The 18382-nt window shown below is 42.1% G+C and overlaps 1 protein-coding gene across 1 annotated transcript in view; it reads right to left on the minus strand.

Moving 5' to 3' along the window:
• LOC124795583 (nitric oxide synthase, salivary gland-like) overlaps window positions 1–18382 on the minus strand; it is a gene marked incomplete at its 5' end in the record, with an annotated part of 162318 nt that overhangs the window by 50387 nt on the left and 93549 nt on the right. The gene's annotated exons all lie outside the window — the stretch shown is intronic.

Below are 18382 nucleotides of genomic sequence, written 5' to 3' on the forward strand. Positions count from 1 at the left end.
AGTTATTCAGCAAAACTGCTCACTTCATATGTGAGGGTGAAAGGTCCTCACTAAATGACTTACAGTCTCTCTCACTGTGACATTTGTTACAGAGATTATGAATCACCTTCACTTTTTCAAATTAAACTATTGTAATTTCTACTGTTAGTATTATTCTAAAATGATATGAAACCAATGGCATTTTACTCTTGAAAATCTAAATTGTAGTTTCAGAGAAATTACAATATTTAGGACTTAGGATTTATCTGTCTTGAAAACCAGTTGTTGGCTTATGCTGAAGTTCGTGTTGTTAGATGGAGCTGGTAAAGTAGGCTGAGTTGCACTCCAGCTTAACATAGCTCAGAGTGTTTTACTTATAAAACTGGAATAGTGGAGAAAAGTGGAATTTCAAATGGATACTAATCACGCTTGGCAACATGTTGTTTGACTGACACTGGAAGACAAAGGACATCGCATTTAAGGGTGCTTCACCAGTTAATTATGGTAACTGTTCTGCTCTTGTTTTTCCAGAGTCTTGAAAGAAAGGTGTACATCAAACATTTAATGGATTTGTAAAACAGGGAATTGAAGAGTGCAAACTGTAAAATAATAACTTTGTGACATACGTTTAACGTCAGGATAAATACTTCCATTGCAAAATTGTGTCAGCAATAATAACACAAAACAAATCACTAAATCACGTGATCATAAACATATTCTTAAAATTCCTTTTATTCATCAAGTCTTTGAAATGCCCACCCTCCACTGCACTAAGAGACTGAATGAATTCCTTCAATATCATTGTACATGTTTTAAATCTCTTGGGTTTTTCAAAGTCTGAATAGATGTTATCTTTGAGTTTACCCCAGAAAATAAAGTCCAGTGGTGTCATTTGAGATGAATGTGCAAGCTAACTAACACCACCTTCATGTCCTGTCTATTGCCGAGGAAAGAGCTGTGTGAGTGATTTCCTAGCAACAAGCAAGTATTTAGTCAGGCACCCATCACTCATCAATTTATTTCAAGTGGTACTTAATCTAGGAAAGCCAGTAGCACTCTGGTAGGAAATTGTGCATATATTTTACCCATTAGGGTTTCTTCAATGAAGAAGGACCAATCATGTAGTCTCCAATTAGTTGCACCAAACATTAACGCTCCACAGCCTCTAATGTTCAGCCCACTTCGGTGGCCCAATAATGCATATTTTTTACATTCAGCTTATGAAGATTTGTAAAGGTAGATTCACTGACAAAGAGAATTCTTTGAAGAAAGAACCTATTGGCTGATGTTACATTAGGCATCAAAACTCTATGCATCTCCTGTAATGCTACAAGTTACGTGACACATGATGTGGATGAAAGCTGTGAGCAAAGTGTGAGCAACATACCACAAAATCTACAATTCAGACAAATACAAAACACTGAACACTGTTGTCAACCTTTGCACCAAAACCTCAATCCTACTGAAATTTTGGTCGTATCTAAAGGCCTCGCCTTTAGCCCATACCCAAGTGTAACACGTTAGACTCATCAAAAAGCTGCTCCTTCTCCCAATCACATTTGATGAATACGTGCTGTTTTAAAGCATATTAGGTTGTTGCTCTGTTTATTGTTTATGCCATTATTTTTTATGCTCTGTTTGAAGAGCTATGATACTGAATACTGTGCAAGAGAAGGGATCTGGATTTGCAGTACATCTTAGGTTGTGGACAATCTTTCAGGTGGAAGAACACAGATGAAGGTGACATTTTGGATGTTGAAATAGATAACTTCATACTAAAAAAAAAAAATTAAAAAAAAATAAAAATAAAAACACAAGTACACTGGATGCTAATATAGAAGAGTGCTGTAATTGCTGGGATCAACATGATTCAGAAGACAACTACAAAATGTTATGGGGTAAGACTTTTGTGGTAAGAACAACTATAGACAATACATAAGTTCATTTGTTCATCAAACAATCACATTAAAAGAATTACTTCCATGATAGAGAAACTGAGTTTGTTGTGTGGAGAGGCAATTGGAGTTATTGAGTCGTGTAAGGTATTTTGATTTTCATGGTGTAGAGCAGTGATGGCACCCTCTGCCTATGGTACACTGGCAAAAGCAGGATCTGAACAACTCAGCATGTATGATCCAAGAGTTGAGTGGATACAAGTGGATAAATAAGCTTAAGCTGCTGCCTTATGGAGCTACGAAGAAAGAATTTGGAAGACTGCCAGGTGCTGGCTTCAAGATAGCAGATTGTTTAATGCATTATGTCATTGGGCCACTTCAGTGCACGGCCAGGGGATACACACCTACATCAGGCTGCAAAACAGCATTACATTAAAAGTCTGTGAAATGTCACAACTCTCTCTAATACTTTGTATTTGGACATTATGAAGCTCTTTCAGGAGATTCATGGCCCAGATGCTGATAGGCAAGTATGTTATTGTGTTGTGTTGATTTGAAGAATATTGGAAATGAGAAAACTAAGAAGAAAAAGGTACAGGGAAACAAAAACAAAAAAGTAACAGACTAAATAAGTGGAGGTGAGAAACTGTTAACACATAATAAATATTCAGTGCTGACCTCATGCAAAATAACATGGAAAGAAGCTGATAAAAAGGCTATTGAAGGGAACATCTTGGTATTTTAAAGTGAATGCCAATTTGGATATATTTCAGTGTAACAGTCATTCGGGAGATCTATGAAATATGCAAGAGACAGAAGTAAAAATGTTACTGAAAATAAGCCAGATGATCTGCAGTTGCTAGTTCCTCAAGATACTTTTTGATACTGGTACTTGTTATTATGACTCCCACTGATTCCTTGTAATGCTTTAAGTAAGTGTTGTAATTTTCACAATCTAAAGAACGTCATTGTTCAGTTTTTATAATTTTTTTTTTCAAGTTTGAAGTTTACCTGTTGCGGTGGCTGAGCGGTTCTAGGTGCTTCAGTCCAGAACCGCACGACTGCTACAGTCGCAGGTTTGAATCCTGCCTTGGGCTTAGATGTGTGTAATGTCCTTAGGTCAGTTAGGTTTAAGTAGTTCTAAGTTCTAGGGGACTGATGACCTCAGATGTTAAGTCCCATAGTGCTCAGAGCCATTTGAACCATTTTGAACCAAATTTGAAGTTTCTTAGAGAAAAGGAAGTTGTTTGTTGTGAGCTACAACAGATTTAATGTATAAAAAAAATTTTGAAGTATTATGCTCACTATGATTACATAATTCTTTCTCTTTGTGTTCACTATTTGTGTTACAATTACCATAAAAAATGAGAGAACCATAAATTACGAGGTAAAAATACTACAATTTTAAATTATCTTCTTGTTCTGCTGGGATATGACAGACAATGTAATTTTTGTGTCATGCCATTAGAAATATACACTTTTGCAACCACTTAATTATCAATTTCACAGACTCATTGCAATGATGAGATGACAGTTTGTATAGGTCTGTCATGCAGTGTTATTTTGAACTACAGTGTTAACACTTCATTGCTATCAGTCCCTCCAAACAAAGCCAACTTGATCCCAACCTTGAACCGTGCCTCTTCCAGTTCATAACGCCTTCCAGCCGTAACTATCTCACTGCAAACACCCCCTGGTCATCTTCCTTATATCCATCTTTGCTTCACCACCCATCCTCAGGGTACTTCCCAAGAAAACCTCTCAAAAGAAGAAAGGACAGCAATTGCAACTTCAAAACAGACCCAGATTGAATATCCTTCCTGCGCACAAAGACTCCAACACTGCAACAAACCTCAGTGATTACCTGACAGAAGGATACTGTCAACCGTTTGACTCCTCCACCTACATAGTGATCCCATCCCAGTCCATCTTAACCTTCAATCCCTATTTAAATCCTTAGGCACATTACAGAAACTCTCCTATGAATCAGTCTCCCTCTTCAACCCAATGACCTTGACACACCTGCTTTTCAAAGTCCTAGAAACCCTATTGTAGCTGGTTGCTGCAATTCCGCTGAAAGTATTCCCTCTCTCATCGATCAACATCTCCAACTGATTGCCTGCAGTGTAGCCTCTCATATCAGAGATACAATCAGCTGGAGGTCCCTACTTATCAGTGTTATTGCTATCTTCGTGTACAACACCCCTCAGACCTGTGGCCTTGCTGCTATTGAACACTACCTCTCTCAACAAGCTTCCGACACGAAACCCATCACCTGATTCCATACCACAAATTTACTTCTTTGAGGGGAAGGTATGCAAACAAATCTGTGGCACAGCCATGGGCACCTACATACCACCCTCCAATGCTAACTTATTTATGGACCATTTAGAGGAAACATGCCTACCATCCCAAAATCTCTTGTCTGGTCCAGATACACTGATGATGTGTTCATGAACTGGACTCAGGGCATAGACACCCTATCCTGATCTCTCCACAACCTCAACACTTCCTCTCCCACCTGTTTTGTGTGGTCCTTTCGAACCCAACATGGCCACTTCCTTGATGTTGATCGCCACCTCTGTGATGGTTCTACGTATATCTTTGTCAATATTGAGCATACTAACAACCAACAGTACCTGCATTTTCACAGCTGTCACTCCTTTCACACCAAAAAACGAGTTCCTTACACCACGGCCACCTGGGAATGGCATACCTATAGTGATGAAGATCCCCTTGCTTAGTATGCTGAAGGTCTCAGAGGCCTTCACAGAGAGGCACAACTCCTCAAACTTAGTCAGCACAGGAATGGAGAGCAACTGAACTATGTTCTTCACCAGATTTTTGACTCTCTAAAATCATGCCTGGAAATGAGGGATATCCTACCTGTGATCTTTCCCACCCCTCCTACACAACATGTTGGTCCGTCCCTATGCAAACTGATCTTAACCTCTTGCCACAGGGATCGTATCCCTGTGTAAGACACCAGTAATCCTATTGTTCTTCATCTCCACTACCCCACGCCTATGGAGCATTGTCTCAGTTGTGCAGCTGAATTTTTAATTTCATGGCACAAAGGAAATCAGAGAGTGCAACAGAAGTGATATCTATAATTCCCCAAGAAATTATTGTATGGTCTCTGCTGTTTATAATGTGTATAAATAATTTGGGAGACAATGTGAACAGCCCTCTTTAAATTGTTTGCAGATGATGCAGTAATTTACCATTTAGTAAAGTTGTCAGAAGATCAGTACAAATTACATTATATGCTATAGCCAAAAGGGGGCAGTTTTCCCCGAAGAATAAAAAAGGCAAGGCCTTCCACATTGATACTGCTGAATTGCAGTATTGATTAAATTTCTGTTACACAATAAACAATACTAATTTAAAGGTTGTTGATTCGACTAAATATGCAGGGGTTACAATTATAAACAACTTAAGTTGGGACCATCACATAGAAAATGTTGTGGGGAAGGTGCACCAAAGGCTGTGTTTTATTTACAGAACACTTACATGGTGCAACAAATTTATAAACAGACCACCTACACAACACTTGTCCATCCTCTGCTAGAGTATTCCTGCACTCTATGGGATCCCTTAGCAGGTAGGACTGATCTGAGAACATCAAAAAAATTCAAAGAAGGCAGCTCATTTTCTATTATCATAAAAAGGAGAGAGAATGTCAAAAATCTGTGATGCGAACTAGGATGGTACTCATTAAATCAAAGGTGTTTTTCATTGCAGTGAGATATTATCACAAAATTTCAATCACCAATTTTCTGAATGCAGAAAATTTCAACTTCCACATACTAATGGAGAAAGAACCATGGAAATAAAATGAGAGGAACTGGAGCTTGTAGGAAATAATTAGTTCTTGATTCTTCCCACATGCTAATTGAAAGTGGCACGGTCGGGAAATAGTTCAAAAATGGTTCTGCCAAGTAGTTGTTGTAGATTGGATGTAGATTGCAGCATAGTGATGTAAATGAATGATTGGTGTTTCAGTCCAAATCGTTGCCTCAGCCTCCTATCATCATTACATTATCTTCTTTCCCAAGATTCTTCCCCAAGGAACCCAAATCACAGGTGACATCACTGAGTCCTGTATTTAGCTTCAAAAAATCTAGTTATCTTTTAATCATATCCCACTGTCTTACATAGCAGTTCTTACATTGCCTCTCATGACTGTTTGTAGCAATAACATCTTCTTGGTCCTCTTAACTTTTTCCTTTTTAGTCTTAATAGTTTACAGAAATTTGAGAATTACGAATTATTTAGGTACAAAGGAGATGACTCACCGAAGGCAGATGTGCTGCATCATCGACAGGTACACAAACATAAGGTACAGAGCTCCGCTTTGCTATCTTTTGGTGCTCAGTCGATTGCCAGCTCTTTCCTGGTCCACAGTGAGTGTAGTGAGGCGAGGTGGGGTCTGGTGAGGAATGGAGAGAGGCAGGAGGCAGGGAGGGTGTTGGGGGAAGCCTCTAGCAGCTTGTGGGAGAGTGAGGAGCTGTCTGTGGGCTAGCCAGGGGTGAAGGTAGAGGGACCATGCTGCAGATGGCTGGGCACATGATTTCACAGAGTAGGGCATGAGGTGGCAGTGCACAACTAGCTGACACGAATTGGAAAGGGTACTGGGACAGGGGATGGTGTCTGTATACACACACACACACACACACACACACACACACACACACACACACACACACACACACAAATAAATCATGTGGGGATGGGGAACAGCAAGTTACCTTAGGTTTAGGCCTGGGAGGTTACAGGATTGATGATGTGCTGTAAGGATAGCTTCCATCTGTGCAGCTCATAGAAGCTGGTGGTAGTAGGGAGGATCCATACGGCACAAGTTGTGAAGCAGCCATTGAAATCCCATCTGTTGTGTTTGCTGCATGTTATGCCACTTGCTGGACCATCTTGTTTTTGGCAACACTTTGGTGGAGGCCATTCATTTTGGTTGACAGCTGGTTGGTTGTAATACCAATGTAAAATACTGTGCAGTGGTTGCAGTGGAACTGGTATATAACAAGGCTTTTTTCACAGGTGACCTGGCATCTGATTGGGTAAGATAAGACTGTGACAGGACTGGAGCAGGAGGTGCTGGGTGGGTGGATTTGGCAGGTCTTGCATCTGTGTCTTCCACAAGGGTATGATCACTGTGGCAGGTGATTGGGGATGGGAGTGGCATAGGGATGGACTAGGATGTTGTGGACGTTGGGTGGGTGGTGGAACACCATTTTGTGAGGGAATGGAAGTACCTTGGATATGGCATGGGAGATCTGTTTGTATATTAGATCTGAATGGTATTGCCAGTCTGCGAAGGCCTTCATGAGGCCAAGCTGTATGGGAGGGATTTTTTGGTTTGGAAGAGGTGGCAGCTGTAAAAGTGCAGGTACTATTGGTATTGGTGGGTTTGATGTGGACCGAGGTTGGGATGGAGCCATCTGAGAGGAGGAGATCGACATCCAGGAAGGTGGCACAATGGCTTGAGGAGGACTAGATGAAGTAGATTGGAGAGAAGGTGTTGAGATTGTGGAGGAATGAGATTATAAAGGTGTCATGAGTGAATCAGACCAGGGTTTGGAGTTTGAGGAAGCTAGGAATATGTCCTCTAGGTGGCCCACGAAGAGGTTGGCATAGGAGGGTGCCATGCAGGCACCCATGACTGTGCCACGAATTTGTTTGTATACCTTCCCTTCAAAGGTTAAGTAAGTATGGGTTATGATGTAGTTGGCAAGGTGTATGAGGAATGAAGTGGTGTGTTTGGGAGAGGTGGTGTTCAATCGCAGAAAGGCCATGGGCATGAGGGATGTTGGTGTATAAGGAGGTTGCATCTACAGTGATCAATAGGAACCTGGGAGGTAAGGGTGTGGGGATAGTGGAGAGCTGTTCCAGAAAGTGGTTGGTATCTTTAATGTGGGAGGCTAGGTTTTGGCCAATTGGTTGCAGATGTTGGTCAACAAGGGCTGAGATTCTTTTGTTATGGGCACTGTAACCAGCCACAATAGAGTGCCCAGGATTGTCAGGTTAGTGGGTTTTCTGGAACATGGAGAATGCGAGTGGGTGGACTGTTGTTGGGGTGATTTGGGAGATGGATTCAGGGGAGAGGTTAAGGGAAGGACTTAATGATTTTAGCAGGGATTGGAGGTTTCGTTGGACTTCTGGGATAGGGTCACTTTTGGCGGACCTGATAACTCTCCCAGCAGACAAAGGTTCCACCACTGTGAACTGAGTGACTACCTGGCAGAGGGCCTCCACCAGTTGTCGGACACCTTCACTTAGGAGCACCCCTAGCTAGCCCACAGATGGCTCCCCACTCTCCCACAAGCTGCTAGATGCCTTCCCCCAACCTCGTCCCTGCCTCCCACCTCTCTCTGTCCCTCACCCTGCACCCCCACCTCATCCCAGTGCACTCACTATGGGCCAGGAAAGAATTGACAGTCGACTAAGCACAAAGTAGGGAGGCAGGTGTGTGTGTGTGTGTGTGTGTGTGTGTGTGTGTGTGTGTGTGTGTGTGTGTGTGTGTGTGTGCGCGCACATGTTTCTCCTACAAGCTGGAAAAAGGAATTTCATTCCAAAAGGTAGCAAAACAAAACTCTGTACCTTTTGTTTGTGTACTTGTCGACGACGCAGAACTTCTGCCTTCAGCGAGTTGTTTCTTTTATTCCTAAATAATTCCTTTTTACCCTTGCATTTTATGCCTTGTACTTTGCTTCTTAACTTGTTATAATATCTACATGCTTTTGTGCACAGTTTCCAAAGTGCTGAAGCTACCGAGCTCTAACACTGCCACAGTGAATAACTCGAAGTGTAACCATGGTGCATTGTTCTAACAATTCCAAAGAAGAGTGTGACTAGTGCCAATCCCGGCAAAGCGGGTTAACTCTTCCTAAATGTTATAGGTATATATCCTACAGAACAATTTTCAAATGGTTTATATACATTGTCAAAGGATTATCCTGTCATATTATTCCATCAGTCAGATACTTTTCTTATGTAGATTGAAATATGTTCTGCCGAAAAAATTAGAGATGGTTATTCTCTACAATTTGTGCCACATCAGTTGGAGAACTGTCCATTCTTATTTGTCCATTATGTGAAATTTCAAGTGGGTGAATAATGTGTGGGCACCTGAGTAAATAAATGAAAAATGAAGCATGGAAGTGTTGCAGCATTTTTACAGGCACACTATCCAGTTCATATCCAGCATGGAAATTCTTATAATTAGCTACACAGATGCCAGAACAGTTACCCGTAAAATATGCCCTCCCAATGGATTACTGTGTCAACGCAAGATTTTCTGAAGAATAATTCAGTTATGTTTTATATCACACACGTTCCAGAAAGGGTATGTCTGTCACAGTTTCACCATCCCTCCTCTGCTGTCACCTCCAACATACTCTGTGAAATTAGCCAGTAGATAACACACAGGCTGATAGAAAATGGGATGTTCAACTGCACACATCACACCACATGAAAATCAAAGAAAAGTTACTTGTATTAACTATTCATGAAGTTCATCTTATTTAAGAATTTCTAACCTTCTCTTGAAAATTACATTCATGTATCAATTTTGCTGTATAGTATACATTGTGAGAAGTAACACCCCTTTTATTGCTCGCAACATTGGGGTTTTGGCAGATGGTGGTATGCAGAAGGGCATATTATTTTACCTTTAATTCTTACAAAAGGTAAAGTCTTCCCATAAGGGTACATAATTTTACCTTTTAATTCTTATAAAAAGTAAAGTCTGAGGTCCAAGCCAATGACTGGACACTTGATCTGAGCGCAGATGGAGTGTAGCCTGTTGACCACAGTACAAGGAGAGGTAGGGGTGGCAGGCACCCCATCCTGACCAGCTTTCAGTCCCAGAAAAGATTTGTGGTACTCATTTTTAGAGCAGGCTAAGTGGATCTGGGGATGCTGGGGAAGTCTAGTGTTCTACCTGCTAGACTACCATGGCTGCCCTTAACTACTGTGTCAACTACAATAACTGATGCAAGTATAGGAAAATCCAGGATGGAATGTAACAGTGTTATGAGAAGGGAAGTTGCTACTCACCCACAGTAGGCACAAAAGAAAGACTTTCACAGTTAAAGCTTTGGGCCATTGGCATTTGTCAACAACACACACACACACACAACTGCAGTCTCAGGCAACAGAAACCACATTGCGAGCAGCAGCACCAGTGCATGATGGGAGTGGTGACTGGGTGAGGGTGAGGAGGAGGCTGGGGCAGCGAGGGGGAGGTATAGTATGGTGGGGGTGGTGGAAAATGAAGTACTGCAGGTTAGACAGAGGGCTGCGGGGAGTGGGGGGGAAGTATCAGAAAAGGAGAGAAATAAAATGACTGGATGTGGTGGTGGAATGGCAGCTGTGTAGTGCTGGAATGGGAACAGGGAAGGGGCTGGATAGGTGAGGGCAGTGACAGTGAGGCCAGGTGGGTTTTGGAAGTGTTAAGATGCATTGCAGGGAAAGTTCCCACGTGCACATTTCAGAAAAGCTTTTGTTGGTGGGAAGGATCTATATGGCACAGGCTGCGAAGCAGTCGTTAAAATGAAAGATATCATCTTTGGCAGCACGTTCACCAACAGGGTGGTCCACTTGTTTCTTGGCCACAGTTTGTCAGTGATCATTCATGCGGACAGGCAGCTTGTTGGTTGTCAAGCCTACACGGAATGCAGCACAGAGTTTGTAGCTTAGCTTATAGACCACATGACTGGTTTCACAGGTAGCCCTGCCTTTGATGGGATGGTGATGTTAGTGACTGGACTGGAGTATGTGGTGGTGGGAGGATGTATGGGGCAGGTCTTGCATCTAGGTCTATTACGGGGGTGTGAGCCATGGGGTAAGGGATTGGGAGCAGGGATTGTGTAAGGATGGATGAGTAGATAGTGTCAGTTCGATGGATGGCTCAATACCTCTGTAGGAAGGGTGGGAAGGATAGTGGGCAGGACATTTCTCATTTCAGGGCACCACAAGAGGTAATTGATACCCTGGCAGAGAATGTAATTCAGTTGCTCCAGTCCTGGGTGGTGTTGAGTTACGAGGGGAATGCTCCTCTGTGGCCAGATGGTGGGACTTTGGGAGGTGGTGGGAGGCTGGAAAGATAAGGCACGGGAGATTTGTTTTTGTACAAGATTGGGAGGATAATTATGGTCAGTGAAGTCTTCAGTGAGACCCTTGGTATATTTTGAGAGGGACTGCCCGTCACTACAGCTGCGCCTACCACGGTTGACTGGGCTGTATGGGAAGGACTTCTTGGTATGAAATGGGTGGCAGCTGTCAGAGTGGAGGTATTACTGGTGGTTCGTAGGTTTGATGTGGATGGAGGTACTGATGTAGCCATCTTTGAAGTCTAGGTCAGCATCTAGAAAGGTGGCCTGTTGGGTTCAGTAGGACCAGGTGAAGCGAATTGGGGTGAAGTTGTTGAGGTTCTGGAGGAATGTGGATAGGGTGTCCTCACCGAGGTTCTGGTGGAATGTGGATAGGGTGTCCTCACCTGTGGTCCAGATAGCAAAGATGTCATAAATGAATGTGAACCAGGTGAGGGGGTTTTTAGGAATGATTTCTCTAAATGGCCCATGAATAGGCTGGCATAGGATGGTGCCATGCGGGTGCCCATAGCCGTACCCTGGATTTGTGTGTACGTAATGCCTTCAAAGGAGAAATAATTGTGGTGAGGATATAGTTGGTCATGACGACTAGAAAGGACATTGTTGGTTTGGAATCCATCAGGCATCGGTAAAGATAGTGTTCAAAGGCCGTAAGGCCTTGGGCATTAGGAATGTTAGTATACAGGGAGGTGGCATCAATAGTGACAAGCAGGGCACTGTGTGGTAAAGGGTCAGGAACTGTGGAGAGTCGATGGAGGAAATGATTGGTATCTTTTATAGAGGAGGGTTGGTTCTGGGTAGTAGGGTGAAGGTGTTGGTCTATGAGAGCAGAGATTCTCTCAGTGGGGGCACAGTAACCGGCCACAATAGGGTGTCCTGGGTGGTTATGTTTATGGACTTTAGGAAGCATGTAGAAGGTGGGAGTGTGGGGAGGGGTAGGTGTGAGTAGAGAGATGGACTCCAGGGAGAGCTTCTGGGCTGGGCCTAAGGATTTAAGTAGTGACTGGAGATCCATCTGGATTGCTGGAATGGGGTTACTGTGACAAGGTTTGTTGGTGGAAGTCTCTGACAGCTGGCAAGCTCCTTCCGACAGGTAATCCTTGTGGTTCAAAACGACAGTGGTGTAGCCATTGTCCATAGGTAGGGATCAGTTTTTAGATGGTAGACTGCAGTTCTTTCTGCAAATGTAAGATTGGTTTGCATGTTGACTGATTTGGCGAATGATGGTGACGCAAGGTTTGAGGTTAAGAAATTCTGGAAAATTCACAGAGGGTGGTTTAGGGGCAGTGGGGTGGATCACAGTTGGATGCAGCAGGGAACTACCATAAGTTAGGCAAGGTTTCTATATTGGTCTTTGGTTGAGTCTGGTTGGTGGCGAAAAAGTGTTTCCACTGTAGGGACCATGAGAAGGAGAGATGGTCTTTAACAAGTCCTGCATGATTGAATTTGACAGGGAGGCAAAAGGTGAGGCCTTTGGAAAGGACTGATACTTCTGTGGGGAACCATGGGCCTTGCGGTTGGTGGGGAGGCTTGCGTGCCTCAGCGATACAGATGGCCATACTGTAGGTGCAACCACAACGGAGGGTATCTGTTGACAGGCCAGACAAACGTGTAGTTCATGAAGAGGGGCAGTAGCCTTTTCAGTAGTTGCAGGGGCAACAGTCTGGATGATTCACTGATCTGGCCTTGTAACACTAACCAAAACGGCCGTGCTGGTACTGCGAACGGCTGAAAGCAAGGGGAAACTACATCCATCATTTTTCCCGAGGGCATGCAGCTTTACTGTATGGTTAAATGATGATGGCGTCCTCTTGGGTAAAATATTCCGGGCGGTGACTACTCAAGAGGACATTGTTATCAGGAGAAAGAAAACTGGCGTTCTACAGATCGGAGCGTGGAATGTCAGATCCCTTACTCGGACAGGTAGGTTAGAAAATTTGAAAAGGGAAATAGATAGGTTAAAGTTAGATATAGTGGGAATTAGTGAAGTTTGGTGGCAGGAGGAACAAGACTTTTGGTCAGGTGAATACAGGGTTATAAATACAAAATCAAGTAGGGGTAATGCAGGAGTAGGTTTAATAATGAATAGAAAAATAGGAGTGCGGGTAAGCTACTACAAACAGCATAGTGAACGCATTATTGTGGCCCAGATATACACGAAGACCACGCCTACTACAGTAGTACAAGTTTATATGCCAACCAGCTCTGCAGATGATGAAGAAATTGAGGAAATGTATGATGGGATAAAAGAAATTATTCAGGTAGTGAAGGGAGACGAAAACTTAATAGTCATGGGTGACTGGAATTCGTCAGTAGGAAAAGGGAGAGAAGGAAATATAGTAGGTGAATATGGATTGGGGGTAAGAAATGAAAGAGGAAGCCGTCTGGTAGAATTTTGCACAGAGCATAGCTTAATCATAGCTAACACTTGGTTCAAGAATCATAAAAGAAGGTTGTATACGTGGAAGAATCCTGGAGATACTAGAAGGTATCAGATAGATTATATAATCGTAAGACAGAGATTTAGGAACCAGGTTTCAAATTGTAAGACATTTCCAGGGGCAGATGTGGACTCTGACCACAATCTGTTGGTTATGAACTGTAGATTAAAACTGAAGAAACTGCAAAAAGGTGGGAATTTAAGGAGATGGGACCTGGATAAACTGACTAAACCAGAGGTTGTACAGAGTTTCAGGGAGAGCATAAGGGATCAATTGACAGGAAATTTAATAGTACAGTAGAAGAAGAATGGGTAGCTCTGAGGGATGAAGTAGTGAAGGCAGCAGAGGATCAAGTAGGTAAAAAGACAAGGGATAGTGGAAATCCTTGGGTAACAGAAGAAATATTGAATTTAATTGATGAAAGGAGAAAATATAAAAATGCAGAAAATGAAGCAGGCGAAAAGGAATACAAGCGTCGCAAAAATGAGATCGACAGGAAGTGCAAAATGGCTAGGCAGGGATGGCTAGAGGACAAATGTAAAGATGTAGAGGCTTATCTCACTAGGGGTAAGTTGACAATGTTGACTGGAATACTCTCTTTCATATTCCGCAGGTGGCAGGGGTAAAATACAGGGAGCGAAAGGCTATTTTCAATTTGTACAGAAACCAGATGACAGTTATAAGAGTCGAGGGACATGAAAGGGAAGCAGTGGTTGGGAAGGGAGTGAGACAGGGTTGTAGCCTATCCCCGATGTTATTGAATCTGTATATTGAGCAAGCAGTAAAGGAAACAAAAGAAAAATTCTTAGCTGGTATGGAGAAGAAATAAAAACTTTGAAGTTTGCCGATGACGTTGTAATTCTGTCAGAGACAGCAAAGGATCTGGAAGAGTAGCTGAACGGAATGGACATTGTCTGGAAAGGAGGATATAAGATGAACATCAACAAAACCAAAACGAGGATAATGGAATGTAGTCGAATTAAGTCGGGTGATGCTGAGGGAATTAGATAAGAAATGAGACACTTAACGTAGTAGATGAGTTTTGCTACTAAATTTGTTAACATCGAGTATTGTAGCCATGTATGGAAGTGAAACATGGACGATAAATAGTTTGGACAAGAAGAGAATAGAAGCTTTCGAAATGTGGTGCTACAGAAGAATGCTGAAGATTAGATGGGTAGATCACATAACTAATGAGGAAGTATTGAATGGAGTTGAGGAGAAGAGGAGTTTGTGGCACAACTTGACCTGAAGATGGGACCGGTTGGTAGGACATATTCTGAGGCATCAAGCGATCACAAATTTAGCATTGGAGGGCAGCGGGGAGGGTAAAAATCCTAGAGGGAGACCAAGAGATGAATACACTAAGCAGATTCAGAAGGATGTAGGTTGCAGTAAGTGCTGGAAGATGAAGAAGCTTGCACAGGATAGGGTAGCATGGAGAGCTGCATCAAACCAGTCTCAGGACTGAAGACCACAACAACAACAGCAAGGCTTCTGGAGGAAAGGTTCATGACTGTGTTGCAGGTCTGTTTAAGTTCTGGATTCTTTGTGGTGGTGGGAGGGAGTTTTGGAGGGTGGGTTAAGTGTGGTAGGTCTGCAAGACAGTGTTTGCCAGCTGCGTGTTGTAGAAGAGGTGGACAGTGGTACTCCAAGGCAGAAGTAGGAAGTGAGCAGGATGGAGAGCTTTGTGTGGTGGCATTGTGCATGTTGCTCAAGTTCCTGCAGGGAAAGAGTTTCAGTGTGTGTGATGGATTTCAGGAATTTGGGATTGCGCAACAGGAGAATTTTGCTAATGGAGAGAAGGTACTGCAAGAAGGTTCTGGATTGGTTGATATAGTTTTGAAGGACTATGTTGGTGAGGGCTTAGGATTGGCAGAATTTGAACAATTGGAGGTCATTGTGGAAGGAGGGGTGGCAGCCAGAGATGGGTGGTTTGATGGTAAGGCCATTATGGGGAATTCCATGACCCAAGCAACAAAATTTATCGGCCTAATTCTACATTATTTACGCAATTTTTTCGCATTTTTTCCACCACCATGGATCCTTGCTCCTTTCATCTGCATCAATGTAAACAAAGTTTCCTTATCCCTAGCCAAATCCCAGGCTAAATCCCAGTCCCACATACTGTTCCTGGATTGTTGCTGCCATGCACTTCCCAGCACTTCGCATTTAGCATTTATTGGATCTTCCTGTTGCATTCAAATATGGAGTGTGGGAAGAATGACTGTTTAAATGCCCCTGTGCATGCTGTAAATAATCTAATCTTGTCCTCAAGATATCTGCAGGAGTGATACTCATGGGGTTGTACTGTATTCCTGGAGTTATCTTTTAAAGCCAGTTATTGTACCTTTACTGTTGGCTTTTTCAGGATAGTTTGCATCTATCTTGAAGTGTCTGACAGTTCACTTTCTTTAGTCTTTCAGTGAGTCTCTCACATCAGTCAAAAAACCTATGACCATTCATGCTGCCCTTCTCTGTATACTTTCAGTATCTCCTGTTAGTCCTTATCTTGTATCGGTCCCACACAGTTGAGCAATATTCTAGAATGGGTTGCACAGGTCTCCTTTGTAGACTGATTTAATTTTTGTAGCATTTATCATTAAAACCTGAGTGTGCCACCTGCTTTACCAACGACTGAGCTTATGTGGTCGTCAGCAAATTGTTACATCCAGGAATTTGTATGAGTTGACTGATTCCCACTGTGACTTGTTGATGCTACAGTCACAGGACAGTACATTTTTTCAGTGTGTGAATTACACAATTTTACATCTTTGAACATTTAAAGAATGTTGCCAATTTTTGAAACACTTAGAAGTCTTATCAAGGTCTGACTGAATATTGTGCAGCTTTTGTCAGCCAGTGAAAATTCTGAGGTTACTACTGTCTCCAAGGTCATTAATATGCAACTTGAACAGCAAAGGGTCCCAGCACACTTTCCAGGGGCACACCTTAAGTTACTTCTGCATTAGTCAATGCCCCTTCATTCAAGATAATACGCTGCATCCTTCTCACCAATTAATTCTTTATACAGTCACAAATTGCATCCGATACTCTATATGCTCATATATTATACAGTAAATTTAGATGAGGTAATAATTCAAATGCTTTTTGGAAATTGAGACACACTGGGTTTACTTGATAGCCTTGATCCATGGCTTTCAGGATATCATGTGAGAGAAGTACGAGTTGGGTTTCACATTGTTGATGTTTCCAGAATCCATTCTACCAGGTGATCAAAAAGACAATATAAATTTGAAAACTTAATAAACCACGGAATAATGTAGATAGAGCGGTAAAAATTGACACACATGCTTGAAATGACACAGAGAGAATTGCATCATCCCCAGCCTGGCTGATAAAAGCCTGCTGGAATGTACGATGTTTATGCAGGATGGCACTCCACCCCATATTGCTAGACACATGAAAGATCTCTTGCGTGCGTCGTTTGGTGATGATCGTGTGCTCAGCCACCATTTTCGTCATTCTTGGCCTCCCAGGTCCTCAGACCTCAGTCTGTGCGATTATTGGCTTTGGGGTTACCTGAAGTCGCAAGTGTATCATGATCGACCGACATCTCTAGGGATGCTGAAAGACAACATCCGACGCCAATGCCTCACCATAACTCCGGACATGCTTTACTGTGCTGTTCACAACATTATTCCTCGACTACAGCTATTGTTGAGGAATAATGGTGGACATATTGAGCATTTCCTGTAAAGATCATCATCTTTGCTTTGTCTTACTTTGTTAAGCTAATTATTTCTATGCTGATCAGATGAAGTGCCATCTGTCAGACATTTTTTGAAAATTTGTATTTTTTTGGTTCTAATAAAACCCCATGTCATTCCAAGCATGTGTGTCAATTTGTACCTCTCTATCTACATTATTTCGTGATTTATTCAGTTTTCAAATTTATACTCAATTTTTGATCAGCAGGTAGTTGGCATGGAAGAGGTTATTCTGTTTGAGATACCTCACTACATTTCAGCTCAGAATGTGTCCTAAGATCCTACCAAAACTGGATATCAAGGCTACTGGATATTGTAGATCACTTCTACTACCCTTTTGTAGAAAGGTTTGTCCGGTGCTTTCCTCCAACTACTTGGCAATTTTTTTTTTTATTTGAGGGATATACACTATATTATAGTTAAAAATGGGGCTAAGTCAGCCACAAATCTCATAGGGATTTCATCAGGTGCTGGAGTCTTGTTCAGTTTTAGTGATTGCAGCTATTTCTCAACACTGCTGACACTAACATCTATACCACTCATCTTTGCAGTGGTGCCAGAATTAAACTGGGGCAATATGCCAGTATTTTACCTTGTAAAGAAACATTTGAAACAGAGTTTAATGTTTCTGCTTTTGCTTTGCTGCCCTCAAGTTCAATCCATGTCCCATATGCTGGTGTCTGTATACCAACTTTGGTACCACTAACAGCATTTACATATGATCAGAATTTCTTCAGGTTTCATAACATGTCATTCAATAATATTCTGATACAGCATACATTGAAGGCTTGTCATGTTGCCCAATTGACAGCCAAATGTGTTTCATTCAGAATCTCCGTGTCTCTAGATCTATGCTTTGCTTTACAGCTGTTATGCAGGAGGCTCTGTTTCTTTAGACGTTCCTATTTGTGTCTGTATACCACAAAACATACACAGTACACAAGTTAACAAACCAAATATTTTACTCACAGTGATTTAGTGAGCACCCATTACTCACAAAATATATGTTTTCATAACAAACAACAGCTTATCACTTCACATGATGTTCTGCTCATACTGTTTCCCATTGACTTCAAGGTGCATTTGCAGTCATCCTTTGAGAGATAAGTGAACTTCGTGAATTGTTTTTCATTAGTCTCTAAACATACATGATTTTATCATTTGATTTAGGAACAGGAGACACATCAAAAACATGTTCCACAAACGGG

Source organism: Schistocerca piceifrons, chromosome 4, assembly GCF_021461385.2.
Source record: "Schistocerca piceifrons isolate TAMUIC-IGC-003096 chromosome 4, iqSchPice1.1, whole genome shotgun sequence".
Lineage (NCBI taxonomy): Eukaryota > Metazoa > Arthropoda > Insecta > Orthoptera > Acrididae > Schistocerca > Schistocerca piceifrons.